This window comes from Canis lupus, chromosome 4 (assembly GCF_048164855.1).
Source record: "Canis lupus baileyi chromosome 4, mCanLup2.hap1, whole genome shotgun sequence".
In the NCBI taxonomy this organism is placed as follows: Eukaryota; Metazoa; Chordata; class Mammalia; order Carnivora; family Canidae; genus Canis; species Canis lupus.
In genome coordinates, this window is record NC_132841.1 from 70,123,515 (window position 1) to 70,146,339 (window position 22,825).

Sequence of the window (22,825 nt, forward strand, 5' to 3'; positions counted from 1 at the left end):
ATTAGGGCCATAGTAAGTGTGTGATAAAATATAATTCCTTAACAAATTAAAATATAGTTATAATTACAAATTAAAATATAATTCCTCAACACAATATCCATTAAATCCAGAACATTATACTACTTATGTGTGATGGACATAGAAATGTGCCATGTGGATTCCCTTTTAAGTACTGGGTGATAATTGCCACAGACATACTTGAGAGTTGAAAGAACTCCCACTTTCTGGCCTAGTTCTGTGAGGCAAGATGTAACATGGCAGGAAAAGCCAAGAGAAAGCCTAGAAAACTATCCCACCTACTCCTGACCTAGGTACCAAATTAAAAATTATCATTTCCAAGAAAAAGACTCATGGGCATTATCATGTGATTTAGTCAGCTAGTCAAAGTTTTGGAAGATTGGAAGATCCAGGAAAAAGATAACTAGGATTGAGGTATGTGGCTAGGTCTAGCCTATCAGAGGAGGCTAAATATGAATATGTTTGTGTCATATGTTAACATGCACAAGAAATCAACTATTACTATAAAGATACCAAACCACCAAGTACAGAAGATGATTTGGCACACTAATGTTAGTCATTGTCATTGGCCACCACAATACTGGTATAATAGACACATGAAGAAAGTGGCCATAGTGGCAAAAATAGACCAAAGCTGATATAACTACTGCCCCCACTGAATGTTCAAACTGCCAAAAAGAATAGAGAACCAATAGTGTTCTCAAAAGAGAATAACACTGAATCCCAATATGGTGCCATTCCTGTAACCACTGTGGAAAACAGTATGGTGGTTTTAAAGATAGAACTACCATATGATCCAGTTATCTCACTATCCACTTTGGATATATATCCAAAAGAATTGAGATATTGAGATCAGGATCTGAAAGAGATATTATCACTCCCATATCACAATAGCCAAGATGTGGAAACAACCTAAATGTTCATCAACAGATGAATGGATAAAGAAAATATGACACACGCACATACACACAGCACCCAATAGGATATTCTTCAGCCTTAAAAAAGGAAAGTCTGCAGTATGGGACAACAGGGTTGAAGCCTGAAGACATTATACTAAGTGAAATAAGCCAGACACAGAAAGACAAGTATTGCATTATTCAAAATATAGGAGATATCTAAAGTAGTCCAATTCATTAAACCAAAGACTGGTATGGTGGTTACCAGGTGTTGGGAGTGAGGGAAATGGGGAATTGTTTATCAACAGGCATGAAGTTTCAGTTAAGTAAGCTGCGTAAGTTCGAGAAATTTGCTATACAACATTCTACCTATAGTCAACCATAAGGTACTGTACACTTAACATTTGTTAAGAGGATATATTTTAAGTTTCTTATCACAATAAAATAAATTGGAAGGAAAACACACACAATATGGCATCATTTCTTAAAGAGACCAACTGGCCACATGATGCATCATTAATCACTAGTGCACAGGCTAGCTATCTGCTTTGATGGAAATAGATGCGTATTTCTTTCCTGCCTACAGAGTTGCAAACAGCATCACTATCCAAGGGCTTAAAAAATGTTTTATCTATTGATATAGAAACTCATGTACCAGGATGCCTGGGTGGCTCAGCAGTTGGGTCTGGGATTAAGTCCCACATTAGGCTCCTTACAGGGAGCCTGCTTCTCCCTCTGTCTATGTCTCTGCCTCTCTTTCTCTCCCTCTCTCTGTTTCTCATGAATAAATAAATAAATAAAATCTTTCAAAAAAGAAAAGAAAGGAACTCATGTACCATCACAACAGACCAGGTAGCACACTTTACCATGAAAAATCTGGGAGTGGGAGTGGGCCTACCCCATGGAATCTACTAATCATGTCACATAGCAACCACTCAGAAGCTTCTGGCTTCATGGATGCCGGAACAGCCTTCTGAAGGTATAGCTGAAGCATCAGCTCTGATATTCTTTCTGAGAATGGTGTCTACATACTCTAAAGTATAGTATGTACTTTGAATCAAATAACTTTATATAGTTCTGTGACCCCAAGAGGAAGAATATGAGTCCAAGAACCAAATGGTACAAGCAGGACCAGGGCTACCTATCCTCATTTCCAATAATCCACTTGACGAATTTGTTTTTCTCATACCCACAGCCCTAGGTTCAACAGCATTAAGAATTCATGGTCTCTAAAGAGAGGATACTTCTTTCAGAGAATTAAGAAAGAGCCCCGTTCATTTATAAATTATGGCTGCTCTCTGAGCACTTGGACAGGAACCAGCAGTAAGAAGTCAGCCTAGCACTGACCAGCACTGAACCCTGACTCCTGGGAGAAAGTAGGGCTACTATGACACAATAGAAGCAGAGAGGAATATATTCGATCTCAGACTAAGGAACACCTTGCTATTCCCCTGCCCTATTGTGATGTTAAATGGACAAGTGCAGCTATCACAGTCTGAGAAGCTGCGATGATCACAGTCTCAGACCCCCCTCAGGGATGTGATCTTGATACCTACACCTGAGAAACCAGTAAGGCCAGTAAAGGTATTGACTGAAGTGAGGAGAAATCTAGGAAGGATGGTGGAGGAGGTAGACTACGGCAATTTGTGACGCCCAAGTTAGCTACAGTGGAACTATAGTTTGGCCAGTCATCTTCTCTTACATTTGTCTCAGGAAGAGAGATCCAACCAGATGCCTAGTGGACTTCTTCCTACACATAAGAAATGAATCCAGGCAGTGCTGACATGGATATACAACATTGGGATGGACATGGATATATAACATTGGGATGGACATGGATATATAACAACATTCACATGGCCTTCAAGAAAGGATGTGCTGCTCAGTTTCAAGAAGGTTGTCAGCAGACAGTCTTCAGGTATCAGCTACTTCAGGCACTGCTTCATCTGAAGAGAGTCAGCTTACTTATGGACATGTCCTTTCCGAGGGGGTCCATGTCCAATGACTGACAAAGGTGAGGGTAATCCATTCCTGTCAAGCACACCATGGGCCACTTTGACTTCAGAGCACCCTGGAGGATGCAGTTAGCAGGCTGTTAGTTACTCCAACTTGACTTTTCTTTGTGCTTCTATACTGGGCTTCTATACTCTGCTTCAGAGTAGGATCCCCAGGAAACCCAAAATTTAGGAATAGCTATACCGTGATAGGGTTTGTTAAATTGTCCTTTAAATGATTTGTAAAGTTCATGTAACAATACCAAGAAAAGGAAAACAAGTTACAAAGTCCTTCAGGGTGGGAGCATGTTTTACTCATCTGTATATTTTTATACCTGGTATGATAGCACATTAAACTGTACTTGGAAAATTATTTAAGGACTGATCTGTGAAGTCCTGGATGCTTGCAAATGAAGTCTGCCTCCAAATAAAATTGAAATAAAAAATAAAATAAAATAAACTGAACTGGGATGCTGGAATAATATATAATATTCAGTAATGTCATCAATAATTTTCCCTTTTATAATTAGTCACCCTTACTTGTTTCTACTTACTAATTTGCTTTCAGAGAGCAAAGTGTGAGAAAATTATCCATGATGTCACTGAGGTACATCACTCCTCCTATTGAAGGAATTCTGTCCCCAATCCTCATATTTCCTTTTGGAAATATCCATTAAATCTACACTTACTGCCACTTTTTTCACCTCCTTCTTTGACTTATGAGGTTGGGCAAGTTGCATGTGTAGTGTAACCCCTTTTCTATTTTGGAACAATTGGCCAACAGCAAGCACACTTCTTTCAGCCTATTTTATAAGTGATCTGCCCCTGTTGTAAGGGCTGTGAGATATAGGTCTTTTTGGGCAATTATTCCAATTTGAGGGAATATGAAAAAAATTTAGGAAGTCTATCTGGCTTTTAATTCAAGTCATATTCTCTAAAACCACTCTACCAATCATAGCAGTGATATTTTAATGTACATCAGTTGAAATTTTATGGGCAAATATCTCATATGGGGAGAGGAGTGTGATTAAATCCCAAACTTGAGCTGATTCCCCAACTGGTGATGACTTCTTTTCCTGTTTATGAGAGCCCACTCTCCCTTTCCACTCATTTCATCCCCTGACCCCCTTCCTCAACTCATCCTCATAGCCCATAAGGCAAAGAGTCTGCTTGAGTGTTTGTCACTGGTGTATAGAAATTTAGGCCTGAGGTATATAGACAGATTCAGGAAGCCCTATCCTCCCTAATTCACTGTTCTTCCTTCTACCCATAAACTGGAGGGCAGGCAGCCAACCCTGCAGGCAACTCTTCCTCATTAAGGTGAAGAAAGCCTCTGTGAGGACAACCAGTCATTACCACCCACTTAACTGTCATTTTAAGATTTACATTGAGAATTGTTTGTTCAGCATAAACAAGATTGTTAGCACAATAACTATAATGAAAAGCCTATTTTCTTACAATTTTATTCTTTTATTGGGGAGTGCAAAACTTGGCTTCATAATGATTTGTCTTGTACAACAAAAATAATCTCTTTGAAAAATATTAAACAGGTATATTAAATTAATTCTCAGATCACAGTGTGCAGCTTCCCACAGACTGTGAATATCATGCAGAACGAAGAAGTAAATGGTAACTTCAAATTTAAAAACATATTTTTGAGTCTATAATGCCAGTATGGTCCTGAAGTTTTTTTTTTGAAATATAGAAGGATTTTTTTTCCATATTACAAAAGCTTTCCTTTACATTTTAAGAGTACATCTTAGATGTCTGAACTTAGAGGTTTACCATAGTTATTTATAGAAGATGGTGAATATTTGGTTTCATATTTGTTGTATTTGTTATTTATTTTAATAATAAAATAGGAAAAAGTCTTTGCTTTTATTTAACATTACATTATAGCACATGTATTTTTAATGCATCATTATTAAAGGACTACGTGCCATTATATTGTGTGGGTTTATCTCCATTCCTTAACTGATAAAGAATCTGCCAATTTACAACTTTTTACCACTATAACCAGTGCTGCAATAAACATCCTTTAACATTTAGCTTATGCATTAGGAACATTGTTTCTATGTATGTTTTTCATACAAAATTATCAGATGAAGGTGTATGCATATTTTACCATTTACTGCCAGTCATGCCATCATCCCCCTTTTTCTTCAAGTTTTACAAATGCGAATCACATCTTCTTTCAGCATGTAGGCACATAGCCAGTGAGACTTTTGAAACTCATTTAATATGCTTAGATTTTCATGGACATTTAGATGACAGGTTTGGCTGATATTACTGCAAGTACTGCTATAAGTACTGTGGTCTCAAGGGATGAAAATGATTAACAGACTAATATATAAAAAACTGTACCCATGTACTATTATTTTAATATTGCAACTTTTTTTCAAAAGTGTTTTCTAAAAGTTTCTTTGGGTTGCTTATTCCTTGCAGGATTATTCCATATGTTTCCTACTAAATCATCTAGACAGCTATCCCAATCCAACATTCAAGCTCAGTAGAACTGATCTAATCCCGCATTTTATATGTGTACCCCATTATACTCATACCACTTCTCATGTATCTGGGACTGTTATATAAGGAAATACTGTAAAGTCATCTAGTCTATATGAAATAAACTCCCAAGGCACCTGGGTGGCTCAGTCAGTTGAGCATCTGCCTTTGGCTCAGGTCATGATCCCAGAGTCCTGGGATTGAGGTCCACATCGGGCTCCCTGCTCAACAGGGGGGTCTGCTTCTCCCTCTCTCTCTGCTTCCTCCCTTCTGCTCATGCTCTGTCTCTGTCTCTCTCTCTCTCAAATAAATAAACAAAATCTTAAAATAAATAGATAGATAGATAGATAGATAGATAGATAGATAAATAAATAAAATTCCATGTACCTAGGATGCACATAGTCAACAGTATGCCCGTAGCAGTAGTAATTTGCTGGTTTCTTGACTATATATTTGTTGACAAAGAACACATGTATGTGTGGAATGGGGACGCAATGGAGTTAAATCACAGTTTTTGAGTGTGTATATTTGTGGGCAAGGAAATCTAGATATGAGCCATTTTAACAACCAAATTTTATTTTATTTTTTAAAGATTTTATTTATTTGTTCATGAGAGACACAGAGAGAGAGAGAGATAGAGAGTCAGAGACACAGGCAGAGGAAAAAGCAGACTCCCCACAAGGAGCCCGATATGGGACTTGATCTGGAACCTCAGGATCACACCCTGAGCTTCGGCAGACACTCAACCACTGAGCCACCAAGGCATCCCAACAACAAAATTTTAAATGAAAGAAACTCAGTTTCAGAGAGGCAAAGGGGAGTGCTTCAGATCACCCAGTCAATTACTGATAGTATCAAGACTAAATGTCTTCTTAAATGGCAGCTCCAGCCTTTTTTCACTATGTCATACTTCATCCATCTGGTATTTAGAATTGACTCTGTGTGAATTCAGCTATCCCACTTCCTTCCCCAGTTTATTCACTTGGAAAAATAACAAGAACTTCTGCCTTTCTTCAACCTTGCTTTATTAATTATTTAAAATAATATTTCATTCAAATTATAATAGCTAAATTTTGTAACACCATGAGCCTGATGTTATGGTTGTGATTTTTTAAATTTTATTTTATTTTTTATAATTTTTAAAGTGATAATGGTTTTTAAAAATTTTTAATTACCTGAAATTTACAACCTAAACCATATATTTAAAAGATTTATTTATTTTAGAGAGAGAGGGAGATAGGAGGGGAAGAGGCAGAGGGAGAAAGAAACCCAAGCAGACTGTGCTCAGCATGGAGCTCGAGGTGGGGGCTCGATCTTATAACCCTGAGATCACAACCTGAGCTGAAACCAAGTCTGATGCTCAACAGACTGTGCCACCCAGGCACCCCCAATCTGTTAGGTGTATAGTTCAGTAGTGTTAAATACATTTACATGTGGTGCAACCGATCTCCAGAGCATTTTTTATCTTAAAAAATTAAAATTTCATATCCACTAAATAACTCCTCATTCCTCACTCCTTGTCAGCTCCTGGCAACTACCAGCCTACTTCTGTCTCTGTGATTTTGATTACTCTAGGTATCTAGAGTATTATAAGTATTATAATTATTATATTATATAAGTATTATATATAAGTATTATAAGTATATAAGTATTATAAGTATTATAAGGAGAATTACTGTATCTTTTTGTGGCAAGATTATTTCACTTATCATAATGTCCTCAAAGTTAATCAATATTGCAATGTGTGCCAGAATTTTCTTTCTTTTTTTAGGCTCAGTGATATTCCTTTATAAATATATATACCGCATTTTGTTTGTCCATTCATCCACCAACGGGTAGTTTGGCTACTTACACTTTTTAGCTATTACAAATAATGTGTCTGTGAATATAGGTATATAAGTATCTCTTCTAGATCTTGACTTCAATTCTTTTGGGTATACACCCAGAAGTGAAATTGTTGGATCATAAGGCAATTTTATTTTCAATTTTTGAGGAACCACTAAAGGCTAAAATGTGAGCATTTTAATCTCTCTCTCTTTCTGTCTGACCTCAGTAGACATGAATAATTGTAGTAATAAATCTTTGGGCAAAAATCTCAAGAAAATATTTATATAAGCAGGGAGTTTATAAATAGAAAACTGATAGCAACAAAAATTTTGTGAAAGACTGTATATCAACTGTTTTGTCCCTTGGAGACTTTGTTGCCAATAAAATCACTTGCTGAATAGATTGAGTGGGAGCCCCTGCTGCAAATGTAATCTTTTTAGGAAACAATGGGCAGATTAACAACTCTTTACCATACAGACACCAGTGTTGATAAATTTAATTTCAAAACATCTAGCTTTCCTATCTGTTATCTAAATAATTCAGGGAAACACGACTTGTATATTGTTTCCTTTTGAGCATCTATATTGTGAAAACCTGAACAGAAATGATAAAATTTTAAGTTTTCTGGGGAGATATTCCCTGAAGTTAAGTCCCACCAGTTTTCAAGGGTCAAGTCTGTAGCCAGTAAGAACAGAAAGGGAATGGCTATGGTGGGTGAGGACAAAGCCAGTATATATATGTTTGTCTTCTTGTCTGTTCAGTACCAACAGTCTTAAGTGGACCACTGTCTAAGGCTGCAATGAATAATGTGGGAGCCGGGGAAATCTGGGTCTGGCTGGATCCCCTTAGTCCCATTTTTCTCACAAAGCTGTATTTAGTAATCTGGGGCCTTTATGCTTGGACAGAACTCTGTAAGTGGTTCTAATGTTTATTATCTGGATAACTTTGGGAAAATTAACTTCTTTCTGCCTCAGTTTCCTTTCCGAAAAATAAAGATGACCATACTGCAAATCTGATGATGGTTTTGTAAAGATTTTAAAAGGTAATACATGTAAAGCCACATACATGGAATTCAGTAGATGTTTACCTATTGTAAGAAGTAGTAGTAGTATATAGCTCATAGATTCTTCTGGAAAAAGAGAATCTAGACTTTTTAAACATTTGAACTTTGGCCAACAGCTAACCACTGTTAATGACATTATGACTTCCTATTTCTACTCTCAACTCCCCAAACTATCACCAGAAAAAAACTGATAATCAAATAGGCTTGAGTTAATCAGACTCAATTACAGATATAACAACTAGAGAAAATAATAACTGGATAGAGTCTGAACTGTGTCTTAGAATGGAAAAGTTTAAGGGAGAATATTTATAGGGTTTGAAGATTTGGGCTCCAGTGATATAAGGCAGATCTTTTAAGGTGAGGAATAAATTGGGATTTAGTAAATTTGTGGCTAAAAATCTCATGCTGAAAAATTAAGCTAAAAGATTTTGGATTATGTTAGTCCTTTCTCTTGTATATGTTCCATAATTACCATGATATTTGAATAATAATAACAAGCACATAATGATGAAAATTTAAAAACGTTTTCCTGTTCATTACCTGAGTAAGTCAGGGTAACAAACTTTGCCTGTTGTTTCCCCTTGAGTATGTATTTAATGAAAACTTGGACAGAAATAATAAAATTTTAAGTGTTTTTCACTTTGAATTAATAGAGGCTACTATGAAACAGAAGATACTGAGAAAATAAGTAGGGGGGCCAAATGAGAATTACGATTCCTAAGCTCATTGTTCTATTGCAACGTGCAATATAGGAAATATTTTTTTGTCATGTACCTGGTGATAGATTCCATAATAAGGGAATAAGAATTAAATGTGATTTTGGTAGTGACCCTTGCTTGGGTCCATTGTGAAGAAAAAGTGAATACATTGTTAAAATCCTCCAATGAAATGTGTTTTTTTTATTACAAAGATATTTTCATGTATAGTATAAAATATACAAGAAGGGACACCTGGGTGGCTCAGTCAGTTAAGCTTCTGATATTGACTCAGGTCATGATCCTGGGGTCCTGGGATCTAGCCCTGGGCTCACGCTTTTGCTCAGTGGGGAGTCCACTTCTCTGTCTCTCTCTGCCCCTCTCCTCCTGCTGCACTCTCTATCAAATAAATATATAAAATCTTTAAAAAATACAAAAAAAAAATATAATATATAAGAAATACAACAGTGAATTAAGAACAGAAAGCCTTAATCTTGTAAGAGTGTTCTGTACAGAACATAGAAGTTTAGACTTCCAACAGGAAATGCAGAAGATTAGATTGCGAAGCTATTTCTACTAATTTATTTTATCAGGCTTTATTTAGTTATACAATAGTATATAAACTAAATGTCCCTTAATTTTTTAGTAGTTACGCTCTTCTTCAGATATATTGTGACCTTTCTTGGGTTGCCTTGTTCTCATTCCATTCCACAGACTTGCACATTAGTCCTTGTTGAGAATATGTGTGCTTCTCTGATACCTGGATTATCTTCTTGGAACTAATTATAATTCAAATCTTATTAGAATTAATTTCTACAGCTGATCCTGTCATTGCTATTCACATAGTATGTCATTGCTCAATATTTTAATGTTTGTTATTGAAGTTTGAGATAACTATTTGAAGTGAAAATGTTATCTCTTTTATCAGAATCCTTCCCAAATATTTGATAATCATCACTAAAAAGTCTGGTAACCAAAAGAATGTATAACTTGAAACACACCAAAGACCTGACAGATGAAGATTCTTACCTTTAATTAGGGAAATGCTCAGTCAAGAAGGAAATGAAGGAGCTCTAAATTAAGCCAGCTATAGCAAAGAATGGTCCATATAATTGTATTATAATAGCAAATATATATATATATATTTGGACAATTGCAAGCCAAAAATGTGCCAGGTGCTTTCATAAATGTTATCATTTTATCATTTTAAAATGCTAATAAATAGCCTTATGAAGGTGAAATAACTTGCCCAAGATTACACTGTTATCATATGATACAACAAGGCTTTAGTTATATTCTAATCCCTCAAAACCATTTTGTTCCCTATTATGTCACCCCATTGTTTCAAAACCCTATTCTACGACTTCTAAAACATGCTCTAAGGGCAAAGGATGTATCCCATGATGCAGATATAAGCTGTTCAGGTAAGACAGCCAGCTCGAGCTGATTTCAAGTCTGCGCAAAAGGGCTTCCTGGAGGAATGGAATCTCGGTAGGAAACAAACACGTAAACAAAAAAACTAAGGATCCTACTAAATGCAGAGATGCAGTTGCTCCGGACAAGGATGAACCTACAAGTAACAGATTCCCAGGAATGAGACTGAAGGTTAATGGTCTTCAAAGAATTCATGGAAACTTTCCAAAAGAGAAAATCAGTTTTAAACACATACCAAATGCAGAGAACACCAGCGCTAGATAACTTACAAAATATAAATAAGATTTTCCCCTCTGTGGCAGACAGAATCATATCCCCTTTCCCCCAGAGATGTTCCTATCCTGATCCCCCAAACCTGTGAAATGTTACCTTATGTGGCAAAAAGGACTTTGCTGATGGGATTACGTTAAGGATCTCGACATAGAAAGATTATGCTAGATTATCCAAGTGGACCCAGTACAATCACAAGGGTCCTTATACGAGGGAGGCAAGAGACTCAAAGGCAGAAGAAGGAGATGGGAACAAGGGAAGCAGAGGTTGGGATGCCACATTTTGAAGATGGAGGAGGAGCTGTGAGCCAGTGAATGGAGGTGACCACCGAAGCTGGAAATGACAAGGAAACACCTTCCCCTGAAGCCTCCAGAAGGAACAGAGCCCTGATGACACCTTGATTTTAGACTCTGTCCTCTAGAACTTTAAGAAAACAAATGTGTGAAATACTTGTTGTCTTAACTAACTTTGTAGTATTTTGTTACAGCAGCAGTAGGAAACCAGCATTACTTTCCCTGCCTTTCGTTCTTCAATTCTGAAGGATCCAGTGGGGAAATTTAGAGGAGGAAGAGGAATGTAATTCTAGTTTGGGAATAAAGGCAGAACAACAGAGTTGAAGTAGTCTACGGCCCCTCTTCCAGCTGGGGTGTCCAACCCAAACAAGTGCTAGGCTCACCTGGATAGGTTAATTGCTGAACTGAGGACTGACTGATGAGATGATATTTGTCCCCCACTTCATCCAAGGGTCAGGGATAGGCAAGATTATATGAGAAGTGGAGAAAAGACTTTTCTAATTATATCCTATGAGTCCCACCTTTCCAAAATTATAGCACCACATAGGAACAAGACTGACTTTGAATTATGTGACTCTCTGTTGCCCTTTCACTCTGTAAGGCTTAGACTTCCTCCAAACACTCTTGTTTCCCAGATTCCTGCTAAATGTCTTTGCCATTGTGTCCTTTCTCCATTACTCTGTTCTACTGAGGTTCTCAGTGCTGACATTCTCAGATTCCCCATATTCACATTCAGTCCTACCTACCTGATGTGTTATTAGCCTTTGGAAACTCCTCTTGTTCATAAAGATAATAATAGTCTTGTGGTGATTGTCGAAGCATAATTTTCAAAATCTTAAAAACATAACTGTCATACACATAGATAGTGAACATACACAAAATTTTTAACTCATTGATGAGGGAATCAGTAGAATGAAAAATAGAAATTTTTTATGGGCAGCAAGGAATGGTGCTGAGATCAGATCGCTGAATTCAATGCAGGTTAGATTATGTTCTATTGAACAATAAAACAGTGACTATGCAAATCATCAACTCTGACAGAAGAAAACCAAGTCCTTGTCTCTTATCAGTTTCCTACAACTTAAATTCTATATTTCAGAGCTATAAAATACCTGGGTACTAACCAATTTTGATCACCACAATGAAAGTTCCATTTTCCTAGGGAGTCAAGGTTCTTTGGATAATACTTTGGCATAATGTTAAAATGTTACACAGTCATCTTGCTTATTTATTTCCAAGTTGAGAACAATTCTCCTAATATCTTTAACAAATACTAAAGTATCTAAAAAGTCAAAATTCCTAAATAAATCTTGACCTGAAGGAGAACAAATTTTGCCACATAATGTGTCCTTCTAGTTTAAAACAAAGTTTTTATTTATTTAATCCCTGTGCTGGATTTAGATACATCTGCTTGGGTAAGACAGCGTTTATATTTTCCTGAGTCTCCTTCCCTGTGTGGTTCTAGATGTGACTTGGAAGAGGAAAGCTAATTAGTGGCTGCGATTCACTGAAGGACGCTGGGGTAAGTATTGTGCTGTTTGAGTGCCCAGATGCCTGCCAGATCCCGGGTCGTCCCTCCTCCTCCCTGTTCTCTGAGCAGTTGCCTTCCCAACCCAGGGCTGGGCTGCACACCACTGTTCCAGGCCCACAGACAGACACTTGGCAATGGCCACACAGAGGCTGAGTGCTTCTTGTAGACATCTCCGTGGCATCCCCCTCTGCACCTATTGCATAGTCAGGGTATGCTTAGCTTCTATATTCACTCTCAAGCTCTGGCTTTTGCATTCTTGCCAGTGTTTTTGACAGATGACCTTAGCAACTCTGTGCCTCATTCTCACTCTCTGTTCCAGACCTTCACTTAGCCAACTCCTCCCACATTTCTGTAAGATCTATGTCTATAATAAATCTCTTATTTCCCAAGTGCTCAGAGTGGCTCTGGTTTCCTGACTTAACCCTGACAGATTCATCTATTGTTTTAGAGCCTTGATCTCTGATTTCAACGTTCTCAGATGAGATGTTTCCAAGCACATTCTGACATAGAATCTCTCCACTAAATTTATGATGATAATAATAATAACAACAATAATAATGGTAACATCTAACATTAATACTTGCAAGGGACTAACATTATTATCAATGATCTACTATTAATGCTTCGATGTTTCTCATCCTCCTTAAGACTGCTTCCTGTGTCTTTGAAAAAATAGCCGTGTTTTAGAATGTGAAAAATATTCTTCCTATTGCTGAGGTCATATTGATATGAAGGGATCACAGGAAATCTAGGGGTGTAGTCAGAAGTATGGTGTGGGAAGCTAGGCTAGTCTGGAGCCTATTTTATTTATGTGGCAGAGAAGTTCTTAGTTAACTATCCTTACTGACTCTCTGAGATGTAAAGAGCCATTGCTAAGAAGACCCCAAAATGCTGTATCTTGCAGTAACAAAACTTGTTGTGAATTTGTCAGATATCATATACTTTGCAAAACTGTTTACATATATTATCTCGTACAATCCTGCCTATGACTCCAAAAGGTAGGAACTATCAGCCTCTTTATATAACTGAGAAAACTGAGACTGGGAAAAGTAACTTGCCCAAAGTCACACATTAAATATGTAATTGAGACTTCCAATTGTCTTCCTATATCCATTCTCTCCTGCTACTAAACCCCAAGTTTTCGCTGAAGAGATACTCACAATGACTCCATTCCTATCTTCTCTTGCAACTAGGTACGTCCATTTGGCTATATTGTGACCACTGATGTAAAAGCAGAAGTGGTAGAAAGTTACCCTATAAGTAAAGTACAGTCTTTCTTGTCTTCTTTTCCAAGTGATGTAATGCAGGTGTAATGGTTGGATCTTCTGCTAAGACACACAGCTTGGCCCTCAAGGTGACATTGGGAATGGCAGCCAGACCCAATTTGCCATAAGAATCTTGAGTCCTTGATACCGGAACACCTTAGAACCTGCCTCTGAATTTTACTTGAATGAAAAAATACATTTCCATTCTATTTAAGCTATTTGGGTTTTCTATAACTTGCAATTGAACTTAATCTCCATTAATGTAATAATATAAACTTTCTATGTACACACACAGAAATAAAACTGAGTAAGCCCACTATTAGTACCACTATTCATTCTTACAATTCTTCTCCCCTTGTGATAGATGGAAAATTAGAAATATTCCTCTCTTGTTATAGATTTCCAGCGAGTCTGAGAACTTACATTTATCAGGAGTCCCTGAAAATGCCAATTTTATATCAACATGACCTCTCATCAGAGTGCTAATAATAGAGAGCTATTGCTAAACTGTAACTGTTTTTTTTTTCCTGTAATAGCACATTGGTGGGAAAATGCATTACTCAGGATCATGAAAATTAAAATGACTTCAATCCTAAGTGACATTCAATTGTAAAATTGGACTGGATTGCTTGTTGCAAACTTTAAAAGCACAGCCCTGATTCACTTCAAGTTATGACTGCCTGGGAGTTTTTTTCTGTTCCTTTATACCTATGAGAGATCTGAACTGGCTTGCCTTTAGCTTGCTAACAGGAGTATATAGGTTATATCATAAGAACATTTTTTCTTAGAGTAATGAAAATTAGACTTCAGTTGTAAGACAAGTACCAGGGATGTAAAGTACAGCATGATGACTAGAGTTAATATAGCTGTAGGATACACAGGAAGGCTAAGAGAATAGACCCTATGAGTTCTCATCACAGAGAGAAAATTCTTATTTCTACATTTTTCTTTTCATTATATCATAGCTGTATGAGCGGAGGGATGCTAGCTGAACCTATTGCGATAATCATTTCACAATTTATGTAAATCAAATCATCATGCCATTAGGTTTTAAACTTCTACAGTGATGCATGTTAATTATTTTTCAATAAAACTCAAAAAAATGGTTATGAAAGTCAAAGGAGAATGCTAGGAAAACAAAACCCTTGTAAATGTGAAATATAAATGTGCAGACAGCAGGGCTAATACATGACCTACCCAAGCTCAGAATAGTTTTTGTAGTTCTTGTTGTTCTTGGGGCCAAAAACCAAGATCATTGACTTTTGTTGCCAAATGCAATTTGGAAGGCAGTGGGTCTTTAATTCACCAATTACACTGATTTCTGCAGGGCTTTAATAAGCCTTGCAAGTTTACACACATAACTTATGACTAAGCACTCAGATCTGGATGAGAGGAGATAAATAAACTCTGTAAAGGATCCATTTGGGTATTGTCCTGTGATGACCTTGTAGAAGGTATAGAAAACCACCTATGTTTGGTATTTTAAGGTTCAATGAGACAATTCCTCTATAAATTGGTTCTTCTTAGATTTCTAGGTGCCCACATTTCACCATTAGAGCATCATTTGGTTATACGATTAATATGTCTCTTAACTTTAAACATTCCTGAAGTACATCAATTTCTTTCTAGGTATGTACATTAAATGTAGACTGTCAAAGAATAAGGGGCATTAGACTAACACAGGGCCTCAGCACTCTTATAGGCAGGCATGTTTGGGTTCACTGGAAGCATTAGGGAAGTATTTTGTACCTTTGGATGGAGGTGAGGAAAAAACAAAACGGTGAGCTGACTGTGAAAAAGAGAAGGTGATAGGATCAGAGATTTGTTTCTCCTACTGACCTCCATGTTGCTTTCAGGTCACAAAGCTAGCACTTGGAATCAAATTAATTTACTTCTCAGTAATACTCTATCCATGTGAAGAAACACACTTTTGAACCGACTTGAAAACTGAAACATAAACTACTCCATAAACAGAATATCTAATTATATATCAAAATTGTTTTGGTAATATGTTTCCCTGAGTTTACCAAATTGAGCAACTTTTTTGGCATCACTGGAACTAAGCCAGAAAAAGAAGACATAAAGTTGATTGTGTATTTCTTTGGATGGGTAGAAGGAGCATGAAGGGTGAAGAAGACAATGGTCAACTGAGTAATTCATCCCAGAAGGAACCCTGTACCAGTTTTTTGTCCCCGTTACTACATAGCAACGCCTCATTTTCTTGTGGCAATCCCCGCTCCTTTTCTAGAAGAAACCAAGTTTTCCAAAATCTCAGAATTCATTTCCATTTCATCAGAGACAAATGAAAAGATACATTTCTACTGTGACTTTCCAGGACTCCTTTCAATGAGTTGAGTTTGCAATAGGGAAGAAAAACAATCCAATGCCCATTTTCCCACTTCTAATTTATAATACTGGGAGCTATTTGGAACTGAAAAATAGAGAGGAAGCATAAAAATAATCTTATTAGAACTTGATCAAACACTGGCCCCACTGAGAGTTCTCTAGCCAAATCCTGAATCCCTTCCCTGTACTGGAAGGATTCAGGAAAAGACCCAATGGAGCCAGAATTCTGTGTCCGTTAGGATCTAGGTTGTTCAAGTGGGAAGTAGGTTTGCTTGCTAGTAATACCCCTTTGGTTCTCACTATTTTTTTTTTCATTCTTGGATAAAATAAAGATCAAATGGTTTGTTCTTTAGAGGTATAGGATCATTTCCTACAGCCCCTTCCCTGTGAAAGCAGATAACTTTGTTATTGCACATTTGACTTAATAGAGTTACTGCTTTTAATGTAGTAGTAATCCTTGCAAATGAAAATTGAGTTAAGGCAGACTGTCTGAAATGGAGACTGTAAAATAATGAAAAACAAATGCGTAATAGATAATAGGACCCAACAATCCAAGTAGTGTGCACTTGTCTTCATTTGGAAAATTCTGTTTCTGTTCACATATAACTGGGGAGCCCAACCAGGGCTACCACAAAAAATTAGCTGCCAGGAACTGTCTTCATGTTCATGAGCTTGAGATCACAGCTCAGCTTCCTGTGTCTTCATTAGTAGAGTGTAATATGGCCTATTACTCCATTTGGAAAATTCTGTTTCTGTTCACATGTAACTGGGGAGCCCAACCAGGGCTACCACAAAAAATTAGCTGCCAGGAACTGTCTTCACGTTCATGAGCTTGAGATCACAGCTCAGCTTCCTGTGTCTTCATTAGTAGAGTGTAATATGGCCTATTTTCCAGCAAACACATTTAAGATCATGAGAAAAGTTGCCCATATCGCAAAGGCTTTAAGCCAAATTACACTGAGGGATATAATATAAGAATTTCTGAGAGGTTATTTTATTTTATTTTATTTTATTATGCATAGTAATTATCTTGTTTTAAAGTTTCTGCTATTACAGCAGGTGACAGTGTGCTGGATTCAGCTCTAACTTTTAAGAAAGAAAATTACTTTCTGACTTCAACTAGCATAAATTTATTCACAAAAAATGGTTTCACAAATATCTTTTAAGTTATGTTTGTAGGCTCAGCCATCACATTTTAGAAAACATATATTCCTGGTCACAGAGTAAAAAAAAAAATATGTTCCTACATTCTCTTAACTTAAATTTGTGAAAAGTTTTCTCTGTTCTTTAATATGAAGAGATAAGGCATTTGGAAAAGACAGTTATTTGACCATAAGGTTGACAAGGGCTTTGGACTTTGGAAGACTGGCTCACCGAATAAATAATAAACAAGTACTTCTTGATAGAACTTCAAAAGTTTAACCATATTACCACGTTTAGACTTCATCTACTCATAATGGAAAAAACAATTTTCTCACAAGAACGTCATGCTCAAGAATGTCTTCCTGTCATAGATGATGCCATAAAATACAGCAACGAGGCTGTTCATGTTAGAGAATCAGCAACTTCAAAGACATGCTAGAGTTTTCATTTCTTTGGAAGACCAGAGTTCGGACAGACATCTGCTTTGTTGCTGCTGTTGTGGCTTTAGTTTTGTTGTGTCATCTGGACTTCCATAAGAATGCAAAGTGACTGTCCTCTCCATTTATCTCAAGTGAGGTTTCCATCCACACAGCCACAAAGCAAGATATCCTTGCTTTCACAGTCTGATACACTCAAAACCTTCACATTCATCTTTTCTGATGAATACCTACTATTTACATCAAAGTAGATAGAACTGGAGGGTATTATGCTAAGTGAAATAAGTCAATTAGAGAAAGACAATTATCATATGATTTCACTCATATGTGGAATATAAGAAATGGTGCAGAGACCATAAGGGAAAGGCAGGACATTGAATGGGAAGAAATCAGAGAGGGGACAAAGCATGAGAGACTCTGAACTCTGGGAAATAAACTGAGGGTTGCTGGAGGGGAAGAGTTGGGGGGAATGTGGTAACTGGGTGATGGGAATTAAGGAGGGTACAAGATCTGATGAGCACTGGGTGTTATAAGCAACTGATGAATTATTAAAAACTTCTGAAACTAATGATGTACTTATATGTTGGCTAATTGAATTGAAATTTAAAAACCCTTTTACATTATCATTTTGAGAAATTAATGAAGGGAGGAGGAAAGAGAATGGTGTGAGGAACACAATCAAGGAAATGGAGCAACAAACAACTGGCCCAAGTGCTATGACATTTCAGTGCCATTTGAAATATACAGAATTCCAGAGATTTGGGAGAGGTGGACACATCTCACAAAGTGTAGGCTTTTTGTGTGGATGTTAATAAAGAGAAATCCCACTGGGGGATTTATATACATTAGGTATCCTACTATGACTTCCCAAAGTGGCATGCTCTTAATATAAATGAATACACTCAGCATTTTAGAGAAAAAGGAAAGTCCATATATATTTGTTCCATTGTAGTTAAAATAGATGCTTTAGTACCACACTTCTGAAGATAATTTCTCAAGCCAAAGGAGCTTTTGCATATTTTATCAAACCAAAGACAAGAGGGCATTTTTGGAAAGGGAAGAGAAGGGTTTTATTGTCCTTCATATTACTCTACATTAAAAAAATCAATTTTATAAATTCAAAGCTGTTTTATAGCTAAAAAAAAGAAGAAGAAAGCCAAATCTATTTTTAGAGGAATTGTCCTAATGCACATAGGGGTGCTTTCCTCTTTATGACTTTTCAAGTTACCACTCAGGGATAGGGTATTTTCCATCTCTTTAAGTAGAATTGACCATTTCTTCTCTTGTACATGATACTGACATGGTATCAGTTCATGGAGAAGGGGAGCAGGACAAGGTATATCAGACCAGCTAGCATAATGTCTTGCTGCTTAATCAGACAGCTCTCAGTGGCTTAACACAATCCACTAGACATCCATATGGGATACATTATAGTCCAATGGGTTGTTTACTGGGTCATCTCCTACTGGATGACTCAGAAACACAGGCTCCTTCCATCTTATGACTATGCCGCCCCCAAAGCCTCTGAGACATATATATTTAATAATTTGGTATAAAATAATTTTTGTTGGGGCACCTGGGTGGCTCAGTCAATTAAACATCTGCCTTCCACTCAGGTCATGATCCCAGGATCACTGAGGCCTCCATCCCACTCAGTGGGGAGTCTGCTTCTCCCTCTCCCTTTCCCTCTGTGTGTGCTCACAGGCTCTCTCTCTCTCTCTCTCTCTCTCTCAAATAAATAAATAAATAAATAAATAAATAAATAAATAAATCTTAAAAAAATAATTTCAATTTCCAGAATCAAAGACAGGCTGTAGTCAAGTCCAAGAACTAAATGCTGTACCACCAACTACACTGTCACTGCTGCTGTTTTGAATGCTCCCCACCCCTGCTCACCTCTTTTAATGCTAATTGCACTCAGAATGTGAAATACGTATTTAATAAGAGGACATCTGGCTTGTTTTAATGTCTAAATTATAGAAATTTTATGTGTCCATGTCAGCCCCCGGTGTGTTTACTTTGAAACAGGTTCAACCAAAGTTCACATTGACAGGAAGCTGTGATGACTTTCTGTGTTAATTAGCCTGGTCTAATGGTCAGAGCATTAAGGAAAGTCCGCAGTCCTATTGCTTAGCGCCTTTTGGACACTATCTTGCTGTAAGTACTTTTGAAAAGTCAGGGTTCATTTTCTCTAGCTGTCTCACAGAGATGATCTTAGGGTAAAAGAGGTCATTAAAACACTCTGGGCTCTGAGGTATGACAAACTCCAATGCTGCCAAAGCTCCTGTGGTGACTCAAAAGGATAGCAGTGTGGGAGGCATAACATGTTGCCCTGGGACCTGGTGTTTCATAAGCCCAAGACTCATCCCTTAATTGGAGTGGCGTTCCAACCCTTGAATAATCCAATTTGGGAGACTTCCACATTTGAAATGCTTGATAGTCAATTGCAATGTCTCACCTCATCCACATTTACTCCACAGCGGACTGGGTGCATGTACTGATACACATGGTCATCCACTAGATGGAAACCACAGAAGGAAGTTTGGGAACAACAATGTATATTTAATTGTTATGTGAAAAAAAAAAGAAAAGAAGAAAATCAAGCTCAGCTAATATTAATGTAAAGCATCTTGCTGTCAGCTTTGCTCAGACTTCTGTAACATAAGGGGGAGAATTATCTTGATGGAAAAATGGAAGTCCAAGAGCAATTAGGGAAGTCAGTTAAGTGGATTATACTGTGTGGTTTTAATTCACGTAATCCTTATTTTAAAAATGGGAAAAGTATATAAAATATCCTTCTCAGAAACTGGGAATTGAACATAATCTTGCACATATAAGCCCAAATGATCAATCCCCAAGTGGCAGAGCTGACTTCTCCTGTCTTTGTTAGCCACAATGGGAGGGAGAGGGTAAAGAGTAATGATCTCATGAGCTGATGTCATTGAGGTTGTATCCAGGAAAAAGAATTAAAAGATATTCTTTGATTTCTTTATTATAAAGAAGAAAATTTTTAAATGACTGAAGAAGTAACACTTTTCTAAAGAAATCTCTGCTGTGGAAAGAATATTTTGAAAACAGATGTTTGGAAAAGTTTTCATTATTATATGATTTTGATGCAGAAAGCAATTACGTACACAATGCATAAAAACTGGGGGAAAAATCACCTGGATATAAAATTTTCTGACTTATTTAAGATATTTTCAAATGAAGTGTTTCAGTGGATTTTGAATTCATTTATTAAAATTGTACAAAACCCAGTTGTTTTGTATGACTAACCAGTTGACCTTGAGGACTATATAAATTTACTAATGAAATTACCAAACAAACCTTGTATTTAATTAGTGACTGAGATTTAAAAATAGCATCTTGAGTTAGTAATCAGCAAATAATGCATTTGTTTTATTTCGGTTTGCATACATTTGCGGGGATGGTCTGCCACCATAATAGCCAGTGGTAGTAAATGTCACAAGGAATTACATAGAAATCAAGGGAAAAAATATGGGCATACATTTAATCACATTCCTAGCCTCTCCCGCCACCAAAAAAAAAAAAAAAAAAAAATTCAGTACACCAGCTTGTGCGGATTCAGTTTTGTTTCTGTTTGTATTTTTAATTTGGTAAAGGAGAAGGTGTGACCGCAAATAGCTAAAATTAGAAATTAATTTTAAATCATTTCCTCATATTGTTTTTAGTTTCCATTTCATTTTTATTTAAATTTTACAGTGTATTGGGATAAAAATATGCAAATTACAAATTAATTAAATATTTATGTTGATTATAAGAACATGCTCAATAGGTACATTTTCAAGTATTTTTTACTGATTAAGGATCATCATAAAAATTTTAAAGATACAATATAAGGCTACAAAGAAGGATATACCGGCCTATTTATGAAATGAGCTTAGAGTCTAAATATCATTGGTCTCTGCATCTCACCTTTACTCCCTAAAAATCTTGCTTCAACTGGTTCTATCTTGTAAATTTATCCAGTATACCTTCCTTACAGAGATGATGAAATAGTATGCAAATGAAATTCCTGTAGTGTTCCCATCCAACCAATTGATTCTTTCAAAGAAACCCTAAACAAGTTCCATGATAATCAAATATGGTGCCTAATTACATCATTTACAAGTTTATACAAATATTTGTAACATAGTTATTGCAATCCTTTCAGTCCTCAAATTGTAGCCTCTGTCCACGGTGTGAAAACCAATTGCTGCATTATAAACGACAATAATAGTAATGAACATAATGATTGTATGTCATATCATTTCACAGATTAAAAGTAATCTGATTCTCTGAGAAGACTATCATTTCCAAGACATGAGCCCTGGATTTAGAATAAAAGGACCTGCTTTTTGTACTGATTCCACTTATTATTATCTAACTGTAAACAACTCATTTACCTTTTCTCTGCTTCAGTTTTTCTACATGCAAATTGAAGCTATCTGCTCTATCTCAAGGAGCTGGTAAAAGTATCAGATATCATTTACATGCTCTACATAAGCTATAATAATTTATATTTGATATAATTTGATAATAAGATTATGCTGTTATTTTATCTTATAATCTACATACTAAGTTCAGACATGAGGTCGTATAAATAGACACATAAAGAACAGGAATATTAAGATTAGAATGCCCATTCAAAAAAGAAAAGCATAGGTTGGAAAGACAGGAAGATGATTTTTGATCTTAAAATTAAGCCCAAATCAGGTACAAACCTATGAAATTTATATTCTGCAATTGTAGCACAATTATTATTTTTTCTACTTGAGTCCTAGATGAAGTTGATATTTGCAAGTAATCAGGTCATTTGTTATATAAACATTTACCTAGAAAATCAATCAGAATTCAAGGCAAATGTACTTTATGGGCTGCTGTTTTTAAAATAGATTGCTGCCGTAGGCTATAATCATTATATCTAGCTGAGTTTATGAAAGAAGTTGCAAAGGTATTTCTCTGAATTATTTAGCGTCATAATGAGCAACGTATTTTCTCTGAATTTTGTATTTTTACAAACATTTGGCTCCCAGGATCTGGGTTCCAAGAATTTTGCAAAGTTCAGCTGAGGTCATATATCATATAACTCACTGCTGGTAGTAAAA

At 36.5% G+C, this 22,825-nt stretch overlaps 2 long non-coding RNA genes across 3 annotated transcripts in view; one reads left to right on the forward strand and one right to left on the reverse strand.

The window, feature by feature from the left end:
- Window positions 1-22,825, reverse strand: part of LOC140631625 (uncharacterized) — a 64,555-nt gene that overhangs the window by 4,707 nt on the left and 37,023 nt on the right. The window lies entirely within an intron of this gene.
- On the forward strand, window positions 1,873-22,139 carry LOC140631624 (uncharacterized). The gene is made up of 3 exons (XR_012029150.1): window positions 1,873-2,928; window positions 12,461-12,517; window positions 21,996-22,139. It is a non-coding gene; the product is annotated as an uncharacterized lncRNA (long non-coding RNA).